The sequence below is a fragment of the Cygnus atratus genome, chromosome 3, assembly GCF_013377495.2.
Source record: "Cygnus atratus isolate AKBS03 ecotype Queensland, Australia chromosome 3, CAtr_DNAZoo_HiC_assembly, whole genome shotgun sequence".
Lineage (NCBI taxonomy): Eukaryota > Metazoa > Chordata > Aves > Anseriformes > Anatidae > Cygnus > Cygnus atratus.
Window position 1 is genome coordinate 115,767,866 of NC_066364.1, and position 11,441 is coordinate 115,779,306.

Genomic DNA, 11,441 nt, shown 5'->3' on the forward strand with positions numbered 1-11,441 from the left:
TAATAATGAACAATGATGCTCAAGTTGTATTTTATAACTGGTGAAATTAACTGAAAATAAGATTTCACTTTTTTCAAGCAAGAAGTAATCCTTGTCCAACACGTGGCAATGCAATAACAAAAGTAGAAGGACATGCTTTTAGACAGACCTGATAAAATAAGGCCACAGGGGAAATAAACTTCACTTAGTTTTTCTTCATTTTGCCAAGACCCAGGCAGAGCACTGGAGATACAGCACTGGTGAAAAAGCGCTACATAATCCCTTTCGGATTATATGCCGCATATTTTAATTCCTAGACACAAAGAGGTTGAAAGGTTTGGGGCCAAAGCTGAGAAATAACTTTTTATGTTTAATCTTTTAGAATTATTTATAAATATTGCAATGTGGGAAGTAATGTGGCAAATTTTAATCCTGAATACATGGCCAAAAATTTCTTGTGCTTTCCAGTGATAGCAAAGATGCCTTTCAAATAACTTGAATATACTAGTAGAAAAATGAAGAGCAGTAAAAGTTTGGCTCAAGTTTATTATTCAATTATTATTCAAGTTTTCCAATAATTATTCCTTTTTATGGATAGGTGTCCCTTCTGCAAAGCAGCCCAGGAGAGAGCTGCTGCATTAATATCCACTAACTCGTGCTGAACTGGGTGATCACAGTAACAAGCACACACCGCTCCTCACCTCCTCACCCAGTCTCTGTTGTCTTTACCTGATGATTTAATGGCTAACTGTGGGTGGACAGCAGTGAGAACAAAAACATTTAATTTGATGGAAAAAAAGCATGTCCTTCACTCTCCAGAGTGCCAGCTGTCATATCTGCTCTGTTCTTAACTCTAGCTGGTTCCTATTGGGTACCCTCCAGGGTAAATTAGCTGCCCCCAACTGAACTGTACAGCCTACTCCTACCTGCAACCCTGAAAATCAGCACAGTTTGGGGTTTTCTCCGAGTCCTGCCATTTATTATCTGTGTTAACCTTGGGCAACACGCTACGCTTTTCCCCGGTCTGATCAGTGGTAACTTGTTACAAAAAAAAGGGCTACCTTGCTTACACTTCTGTGCGATGTCTCACCCACAACAGCTCCAGCCAATACTGCAAATTTAGATGCTGATATGTAGCAGCAATAGCTCTGTCTGCAGAAAGCGAGGTGCAGAATAGCTGGGTGTTCCAAGGCAGCAGCATTCCAGCTGTCAAACCAGCAGGCTAAGCCCTTCGAGCGAGCACAGAGCCCTGCTGTGTGCTTCCAGCTGCTCCGGCCCCAGCTAAATCACATTGTTCGGATGCAGCTCCAAGCCCTGCTTAACCTCACTGTACATCTCTGTGTCCACAACAGCATGTGAAGTGCCCCTGGCCAGGGGCAGGGTGCAGAACCAGACCCTGGCTGCTTGCTGACTTGACATTGCACCGTCCACAGCTGCGGTGCGTATACTGCTTTCATTCTGTAGGGGTTTCCAATAAAACCTACTTTAAATCTGAGAGCAATAAAGGGTAGCTATTCTGTACAGAAAACATTTTTTATAGTAAACAATTACATATTCAGCATCTGCTTATCTGGTTCAAAATAGTGCGTTGTTTGTTGTTGTTGTTTTTTTTAATAAAAGCCTAGTAAGTACAATATCCAAAGACACAAAATTCAGAATTTTTAAATAAAGTCTTCTTATAGAAACTGGATGACCAATTTTCTAAAAGCAGACTATCATTTTATAGAACTGCAAGCATCTCAACTCCACGTTTGCCTGTGTTTCTGTGCAACTGGATTTAAGTAAAATAAGTTACAAAGGAAGACCCTCACAAATGCAGAATCATGGGGCCAGAACTAGGTACAGCCTGCTCCTAGTTTCAGTGGGTGCTCCACCGTACTTGTGTGGGCCACAAAACATGCTCAGTTAATGTGCATAAAAAGGATTTTCACAGAACAGGGAAAACCAGGTTTCTCGCAGGAATTCAAAAGTAAAGCTATCTTCTCCCCAAAGAAGGACTAGCTACTGTCTGTCATCAGTGCGCTACTAACAGGTTATTAGTCTGCTGACATCTCCATCTAGAAAAAACTAGTAAGTTGTCTCAGGATGAGAGGTAACAGTGAGTGAAAAGGACTTGCTGTGATGTGGTGGTGGCAAGCAGGATTTTTTAGACATCTACACTTACTTTGTGATAAAATGCTTCTAAGATGGTGTCACTTCCCTCCCAGACAGCCCAGCTTTTCTTAGTGCCTGATACCGAATCAGTGACCTTCTGTGAATTGGAGCTAATCTCAGGATATGCCACATCTGTAGCAGGAGGAACAGCTGAGCAACACTTGTCCAGGCATAATTGAGCCTCAAGATTGCAGAGCAGTGCGTGATTAATTGGCTGAAGGATTCCTGATAAAGAGGAAGAGGCTAATGACCCGCCTGGGTCAATGGGTGGTGCTCGGCTTATCTGGAAGCATAACAGGCATTAAAAGAAATGCTCCTGATCAAGGTCACAGGGAACGGTGACAGATTCTGTGTGTGAATTTGAGGCATTTCAAAATCACATTCCATAGCTGTGCACGGGGGTAAGTGTACTTAGGAAGAGTATTTTAATGCCTTTTATGGTCCTGGCTCCATGGTCATTATTCACAAGAGTACTACCAGGAGCCTAATCCTGAGAAGCTCTACCCATCAGCTTTGCAAGCGCTTTCATACAGACTTCATTGACTTGCAAAAGTTAGATTTAATCCAAGGCAATTCTCACTTGATTTTCGTTTGGGTATTCCAGCTTGTTCCAAGGTCCACTTAGAAGCAAACAGGCAATGCCCCCTCACTGGAAAATGGGAAAGAGCCAGCTGGAACTACTGCTGTGGTCAACAGCTGTGGTGACACATACATGTGACTCCTGGCTTAGGAACTACTCTGGCTCTCTAGGACCACTCAGCTACGCTGAAAAGAGCAGGTATTGTTTCTACTCCACACACCCTGCTTCTCAGTAACCACGATGACCTCTTGGTGTACCCTCAGGGGAGAGAAGCCTTCGACATTTCCAAGGATGGACTCGAGAGCAAGTGCTGATAGGTCCATCACAGCCTTGTGCTTCAGGCCACCAGGACGCCTTGAGTGGAGCAGCTACATACTGTGCAATCAGTTTGCAGCAGCCACGTTGTCATAAATATCAGTTGGGTAAGTTCAGGTACATTTAACAGAAAGACATTAAAGATTCATTTAAATAATAAAGAAAGTAATAAACAAAAGATACCTTTGATAACATAGCGGCAGTCTGTTTTGCCATACGGAGGACTCACTGTGTCTTACACACAGTGCATCTTCTCGTGCCTCTCCCTCTAAAGCCCAACAACTTTGGCTCCCTGACCCCAGGGGGTTCACAGCTGCCTACCTAGCCTGACCTCTTCCCAAGGACAGGTAACTCTGCTCTTCCATACTCTTCAGATGAACAACAATTTGTTTGGTCAAACAGTTCACACTCCCTCTTTCCTGCTTCAATAAGAATTTTACCTCCATCAAACAGCTGAAGAGAATTTCTCTTAAATTCTAAATATGTATAAGGGAGCTGAGCCCTGTGTGCTTCATGATTGCGCTCCAGCTGCCTCGAGCCTAATGATATTTTTTTCATCTGCCACACAGATTTTCATATGCTGAGGTTACCACTCAGTTACACTGGTGCTTGTGGAAAATCGAGAGGATGGCAGTTTATTGGAAATAAGTGTGAGGTAGAGTCCTACGGGGAGGAAAGGCAGTCTTTGAAGCTCCAGTCGGCATTGGTTTACACAGGCCACACAAGAGAAGGTGTGGTGGGTCACCAGCTGACACATGCTCAGAAGAAAACAAAAGTCATACTGTTTCTGGCGCAAAGCCAGATGGGCAAAGCATCAACTAGAACAGGATTTTTAGTCCTTAATGTAAAGTTTTCCACTTCAAACAACCACAACAAGTAGGCCAAATGAGCTTAAAAGTCATTCAGGACTGACACAGAGCAAGAAAAGCAACAACAAGGAGTTTGCAACCTACAGCACTTTCACGCTTTTTCTGTTCACTCTGCAGGCAAATAGACCCATTCCTAGAAGGGAACTGCAGGCTGCTAATTTACAGGCCAGGCAAACAGGAGTTCATGCTCTCACCCAGTGCTCCCATCCCTTACCAGGCCCATTGGGCAGCATGTGTCCTCTGAGCAAATGGGAAATGGCCAAGTTGCTGTGAGCAATTGGTAGCCTCACCCTGAGAAATAAAGCAGAATTCAAACTGGGCTCCCCCTGAACAATGGCACAAATACCTCCCATCTCCAGAGAGAAGGGATTTGACTACTTCCTATTTCGCTCAGAGAAGATTTATAGCTGATCATCATACAATAAGTGCTGGGTAAGGCTTATTAATCCTTCCAAACCCACTTCACATCAGTGACGAATTCAAACTTATTTGGTGCATAAATCACAGGGTACAAACGTGTTATGTTTCCCCTCCTCTTTGGCTGCAATTCTGAATCCCTGAGGGTTTTCTTTTACAACCCCCTAATCTATTTATGTGGCTCCAAACACTCCAAATTGAATTCTAGTTCATAATCTCACTTCTTGCTCATGCAGCACTTTCCCCCTCCCCAGCTCGTAGCTTTCAAGTGTCCCACTTTGTAGCACGCTGCCCTGCGATGAGATCTCAGTAACAGATCTCAAATCCAGCTCTACAAGCAGCTGAAGCTCACCTCGTGCTACAGAGCCCTCTTGCACTACTGAAGCACAGAAGTTACAAGATTAACCAAGGGTATTTGCAAGGTGGGATACATAAAGAAAAGCTCAGCAACCTGAGCTTCGTTCTCCTACAAATAGTCTGGATGTATTAAAATACAGAACAGGTTATGGAGGGTATTTTTCTTCATGAGGACGACAGCATTCTCTAAAACAGAACGAGAAGAAATGCACAGAAACGGTCTCCTTCAAACACAGCTCTTCCCTTTCACACTGTAACAACTTACATGGCCAGAGCCATCCATGAGCAAAACGCTGCTCCCTGTTTAAGTGTTGGCACAGCAGGGGTGCCTGCTACTGCTCAGCAGTACAGCAGGGACAGTAGGCCCTGATTTTACCTGGTGAATCTAGATGCTGCTTTATCACATATCTTTTAAAACCCTGTTCTTATGTCTTTTCTTACACTTCCTGTGTTTTTGTTGGGAAGCCTAGCCTGGGCAAAACAACATGTGCGGAAAACAGGAGTTTCATGTTCTCAGAGAGAAAGAAGCCTCTACACGAGGATGCGCAGGTCTCTAATATTCTGATGCTGCTATTCCCATTCACATCTACCTGCATAAGCTGTGCTGCCATGAGTGAGGCTGTTCTTCCTGCAACAGATAGCTGCAGCTCTCTCAAACCCATAAACCCATGTGATTTGGCCCCCAGATGGAGGTTGGCATTTATCAGAAATACACCGTGTTGTAACAACAACTGGCTCTTCAGTTTCCTCTACAGCACTGCTTCATTCTTCACCTCTGAGAGTAGCATCACAGTTCACCAATCTGATCTGTTCATAGAATACAGTCATCAATTAATCCAGCCTACAGCTTTGACTCAAAGATTTTGTACCACAGTGAATTATTCCAGAGCTTCTCTCTTCTATTAAAATTTGGTACACCTTATTTTCTTATTTGATCTGTATTTGTCTTGCCTTTGCTTTTATATGAGCTTCTCCAATAGACCAGCCAGGGTGCTAATAACAACATTTTCTACCTTACTCTTTTTTCTGTTTTCCTTAGACAGCTCAAACTGAGTTAAAGTGTATCTGCAAAAGCACTCCCAGTTGCTTCACAAGGTAACACAGATGGAGATACCAGAACTGTAGATATTTCCAGCAGTTTCCACTGAACCATCATATCTACCATCATTTGTTTAGAAAAAAAAGACAGCCACAGTCTATACTGGGTTTGAAACTGGGAAGCCACTGGTCCTCATAATACTGAGAAGTATCCAGGAAAAGTCTGGCTTTAGATTTACACCTTTCTCTCCTCTGGCATTTTTTATCTGTGTATCTCAAAGCATCTCGGAAAGCAGATCAATGTTATTATTCCTGATTTATTTGTCCAAGGTCACCCAGCACAGACACAAGCTGAACTGCAGCACTCTGAAACACTGCTCAGAACCACACAGGCCATGCACTCTCCCCTAAACAAGCATTAGCTATAAATAAGGAAATTTAGGAGTCACTAGAAGTTTCTAAGATAAATGAAAACAAAGTAAGAACAATTATAAATGTAAATGAAATAAGAAGCAGTGTGTCTGGACTGTTTTTTTTAGGCATCTGTCTTGAGATTTGCAGCACAGAAATAACATCTCTCTGACATCACAAGTATGTAGTTCTATGCATTGAGAAAACCTGCTGTTTATTTGGATCTTTTGAAGTCTAGTATCAATATAGCTTCTTAGTCCCCAGAGTGTCCTCAAGGTTTGAGATGTATATTTTTAACTTCTGTGCTTACTGACATTCCATTCACACTGTTTGGCTGTTCTCCCCATCAGGGCTTCATCAGCTATCGCTCTGATTTTGGCACCACTGGGCTTATTTGCTTTACTATTTCCTAAATGTCTGTGCAAGGAGGCATGGCCTGCTATGCCCATTAGCTCACCCCCACACAAACTGTGTTAACTTCACAGCTAAGGCTCTTTGAGTGCATTTTCCTATCAAGGCAATCAGCATAAACCAAGGAAATCGAGTCCTTTATGTTTCACACCTCGAAGGTGCATTGAGAAGAAGATTACAACCACGTGAAATTTGAACTTGGTCACATTGGCAATGGTCTTGATGACAAATAACTGTTTTCCCAGCAAAATTCTTCGCTCTGTGTGACTTCAGTTAATCACAATATACCCATTCTGACACTGTATGGTACAACACCAGACAAAAGCAGAGCCTGGACTTGCTGTGGGTAACTAACTCCTCACAGTGTGGTACAAAGATTAAATAGTTTGGAATTCAGCACTGTCCAAGTTGTTGCATGTTGTCCCGATAGCAAAACACAAAGAAACCCAACTTAGACACACCAACCAAGTTGGCAGAAACACGGAAAAATTTTTTTAGCTTCCATAAAGACCTACTGAAACAAGAGCTTCCCAAATCTCTGCAGGTATGTCTGTGACTTTTCCATCATCAGCAGCCTGCTGCTTAGGGAAGCAGAGCATTAGGCTTTCTTTAAAGGAGGTTTAAAAGCCCCTCTGTTCACTTTCAACTATTCATCACAGTCATTTGAAGTTCTCTTTCTCACCCCTCCTTCTTACTCACATCTGGCACTGCATGTTACTACACTGAGACCATGAATAACAAAGAAATGATATGGAGATACTGGATGTTCCATTGTCCTCATAGCCAAGTATTCAATAAATTCCCTAGGTTACACTACAATAAATATACAAGAGAAGGTGGTGGTGGTACAAAGTTCCCCGTTCCGGAACACAGCTTCTAGATAGCACGTTATTATCAGGGCAGCAAGCATGTAGGCTAAAAATGGTGCTGAAAAGCATCTTTAAAAGGTTTTCTCCTTCAGTGAGTATGTTTGCATTTAGGACTATAGAGCAGATGAGATTTAGCAATAACATTTTAGGAAGGGATGATCTCTGTCAATGTTTGGTCTCCTGGCAAAATCTGGCATTTGCATCTCCTACATACAAGAGGATGAAGTGGGAGAAGGCTGTTTTTAATTGCCTTTGTTCCCTATACATCATACAAGGACTGTATATTGTCCCAACACATGAACTAGTTACAAGGTTACATGGATTACACCCTGTAATGCTCTGCATGAGCACTTCTGAGCATTTCTGCATGAGCATATGACACTCCACCACTCTCAATGTCTGCTGTACACACATATCCTATTCCACGATAGATTTGTCTGATTATGGAAACAGAAGGGAAACTGTAATCAGTTTTGCAATTTTTCCAAATGACAATTGAAATTACACTGACAGCGTCAGCCCTGTTACCTTCCATCTTCACCATCTTCCATCTTCACCAGAAGCATGTTTCTGCTGGTATACAGATTTCTCTGAAAAGCAAGCCCCCTTAATCTAACAGTAGAGTAAAGAGACTTTAAGAAAATGGGTTTTGGCCACTGTGGTTATTAAATGGTTCTTTGAATGCACAATTACAGAATATGGCATTTTGTTTTCCTGTAGGTAAAGTATGAGCAAGTATGAGCACTTTATAGTCCAGAACAGACCTCTAAAAACTATGCAAATCTCTCAAAACTCTCATTTCCATACATTTGAGAGGAAATAATTCTCTTGAGAATAATTATGCCTATCTTCTCCACAAAAGCTATTTATGGTTAATCAGTAAGGACAGATTTGTTCCAGATATTTTCTGAAAATGTTTTTGAGTTCCAGTGTCCTAAGGACGAGTACCACTGCAGTGGTATGCTAATGAGAACTGACCACAGAAGAAAAAACATTCCAGTTCTACAATTCACAAACCCATACAAACCAGGTCTCACACACAGATTAAAAGGAGTGAATCTCAAAAGCTTGTCTTCACCCCCACGGTTCCCAGTGAACTCATGAGAAATCTTTTCAGTGGTCTCACCAGACATTCGACTCAAACCTTTCTTGACTGCCCATCTTAACTTCTCTACCTCGTTTGACTGAATACTGTTTTTAAAAAGTGATTTTAAAAAGTGATTTGCCTGTGTATCCCAACAGCAAACTGTATAAGTGAAACTCAGGAAAGAGGCAAAAGGAGTAGCAATATAAGACAGTAAAACATTTGCCTCCATCCTATCAGGGAGGCACTCAGGGGTTAAACTGGACTACAGTGAAAGAAATCACTGGTGAAGGGTTCATTTATTTACATTCCCTTTAGAGGAGCCTACAAAGACATATATCAACAGAAACAAACCATTTTAGTACATTCATTGACTGAACATCCATCAGTGAACGTGATCTATGCCAGCATGTCTTAGGAGTGACAAGATACTATTATTGTAGTGCCAAAGGAGGAGGGGGGCAGGGGAACGAACAAAAGGGAGTGCTGATCCCTGCCTTAACAATGAGCCCCTATTCTCTTTCACTGCACCTGAGCTCTGAGGCTTCAAAACCAATGAACTTTTTCCATTGGCCACTAACAGATAGGCTGCGGTTTGGCTCACCGTTGGTGGTGTACTAGCTCTCGGTGGTATACTGCACTATTTCCTTCAAAGAAGCCCTTCCTCTTACAGCATCTCCTGACTACTGTATCTCTTCTGCTAAATAAATGACATCATCTCACTCAATCAGCCAAAACAGCTTCACTCCTTTCCCCCTCCTTCCCACTGTTTGCACTCGCTGTTTATTTTTTTTAAGCACCTCACCCCCTATTAATCCACCAGACAGTACAAAAGATCCAGTTGTGAGAGAGAGATTAGAGCTGTAAGCACTCAGTCTCTCTGTGAAACACCTGTTTCATTCAAATAACAAGAGTAAAAAAGCAGAGAGCAGGACAAACTGCTGGTGGAAATGGAGCTGAGAGAAAACTTGTAGTGTGATGAGAGCTACCAAAATCTGGATAGTGACCTTCTGGCTTTCTTCAGTCAGTAGTGCCGAAAACACACCCTTCTCCAATGCTAAATTCATGTGCCTGTAACAATGGTAGGCTCCTCACTGACTGTGTCCCTGCTCTTCAACTCTTAACAGCCTGCCTGAAATTTAAATTAAAAGGGCTGACACTGTCTTAAAATTGGAACTATTTCAACCAGCTCCATTTCTGAAACATCCTCAGCACCAAGACAGGATCTTTCCATCAAGACTTACAGCATATTTTTGAGGCATGGCCAAACGTTTTATGTTTTTTCTTTCAACAGTAACAAGCATCTATCCCAATTTTGAAAAATGAGTACTTAAAGAGAACATGAACATGGCTTTGAACTTCTGTAATCATTTTGGTTAATCATATAAATGTAACACCAGTGTTCAGAAACATCAACACTTACAGAAAGGGTGAGTAGCTAGATGGCTGCTGGATTTATCTTCATTGAATAGAGGTAAGTGACAACACACAAACAAAAATACCAAGTGGCATAGCATGCTTTTGAGTCATTCTCTTTCTTTTATGAAATGTGAGAAAATTATATAACAAACAGATTGCATAAGCACCACAGGCAATAACTAAAGCTGGAAGAAGGCCAGGCTACATTAATAGCTGCTATTTGATCTGGTTCAAGATCCCTAACTACCCAATACCTGATGAACTCAGTGGAAAGGTTCCTATCAATTTCAAGAGGTGCTGTACAGGGCCCACCATGACTGCCGGTCATGACAGTGCACAGAACAAGGAGCAGAGCTGATGCTACACCAGTTAAGTTCATCACCACACTGCAAAGCAGGCCATGGTAATATTCATATTTCAGGACTGATCAGCTGTTCCTCTTTCCAGAGGAATCTGGCCTCAAGTTCTGAAATCAATGGAATTACTCAAGGAATAATGCACCACAGAACCTGAATATTTATGGTAAAATCTACTGCAGCAATTTCTAACGTACTGTGATCCAAGAATTCTGAATAAAAGACAAACAATGCACAGACTGACCTTCAACTAATATAAATTGGCTGTTTCACTTTTAAAGCAAGGGGGCTGCAATTTGTAACAAAACTACAGCCTACCCTTTTCAAAATTAAAATAATTTTTGCAGTATTTAAAGCTAAGAGAACAGCCTTGCTTTTACATTCTTACAGTATAATAATAGCTCGTTTCTGTTGCCTTAAAGTGCATTTTTTTTGCTTGTTATAAAACTGTAGAAATTACAAGAAACTATTTAGGTTCCAGTTGGTTTCTTTTAAGTTTCACTGCTTATATATTAGTAACTTCTTCAAGAAGTCCCCAGAAGAAATGAAGCATGTATTACATAAGGAATTTTGTACACGAGTAATATAAAACTTACCTTTTCTTCTCCTTTCTAATATTTTTAATTGATTCTGTGAACAACATATGGAAACAAAGATGTTTATGTGTGTGTAATGACTGTATGTGTATGTAGATATATGACTGTATCTATCTACATATGTTGGTAGAGTAATAGTCATCGTTTCATGGCTCATCAATAGCAGGTTTTACTCACCAGATGGGCAATTTGCCATCGGGGCCATGCGCTCTGTCAACACCCCTTATCTGCCCTCATGCCTTTCTGCAGATCCGTAGTTAGGGGTAAGAAAAGGCTGGATATCTGTCTCCTCCTAAATGCAATAAAATTAAAGCTGTAATTAGCAGCCAGCCCTGGACAACCAGGTTACATTCCACTCCACGTCCAGAGCCAGTGCAGAAGTGAGAGACCACTGGTACAATATGAGACCCAAAGAAAGAAAGTTAGCTCCAAGGCGTTTCGAGCTGTGAGCACAATTCAAAATAAATGAGAATTAAGCTCATCCTTCCTTCAGGAGGCAGAATTACAGAAAGGAGTTCATGGCTGCACAGCACCAGGGTTCCCACAAAGTATCTGGCAGCTGCACCTTGCATCCATGTTGCCCAAC

At 41.8% G+C, this 11,441-nt stretch overlaps 1 long non-coding RNA gene across 1 annotated transcript in view; it reads right to left on the minus strand.

The window, feature by feature from the left end:
- The window catches only part of LOC118251107 (uncharacterized), an 87,524-nt gene extending 76,418 nt beyond the window's left edge, over positions 1-11,106 (minus strand). Inside the window, exon 1 of the long non-coding RNA XR_004779661.2 lies at positions 11,033-11,106. This is a non-coding gene — a long non-coding RNA (uncharacterized LOC118251107). The remainder of the gene's footprint in view (positions 1-11,032) is intronic.
- Positions 11,107-11,441: the final 335 nt, after the last annotated feature.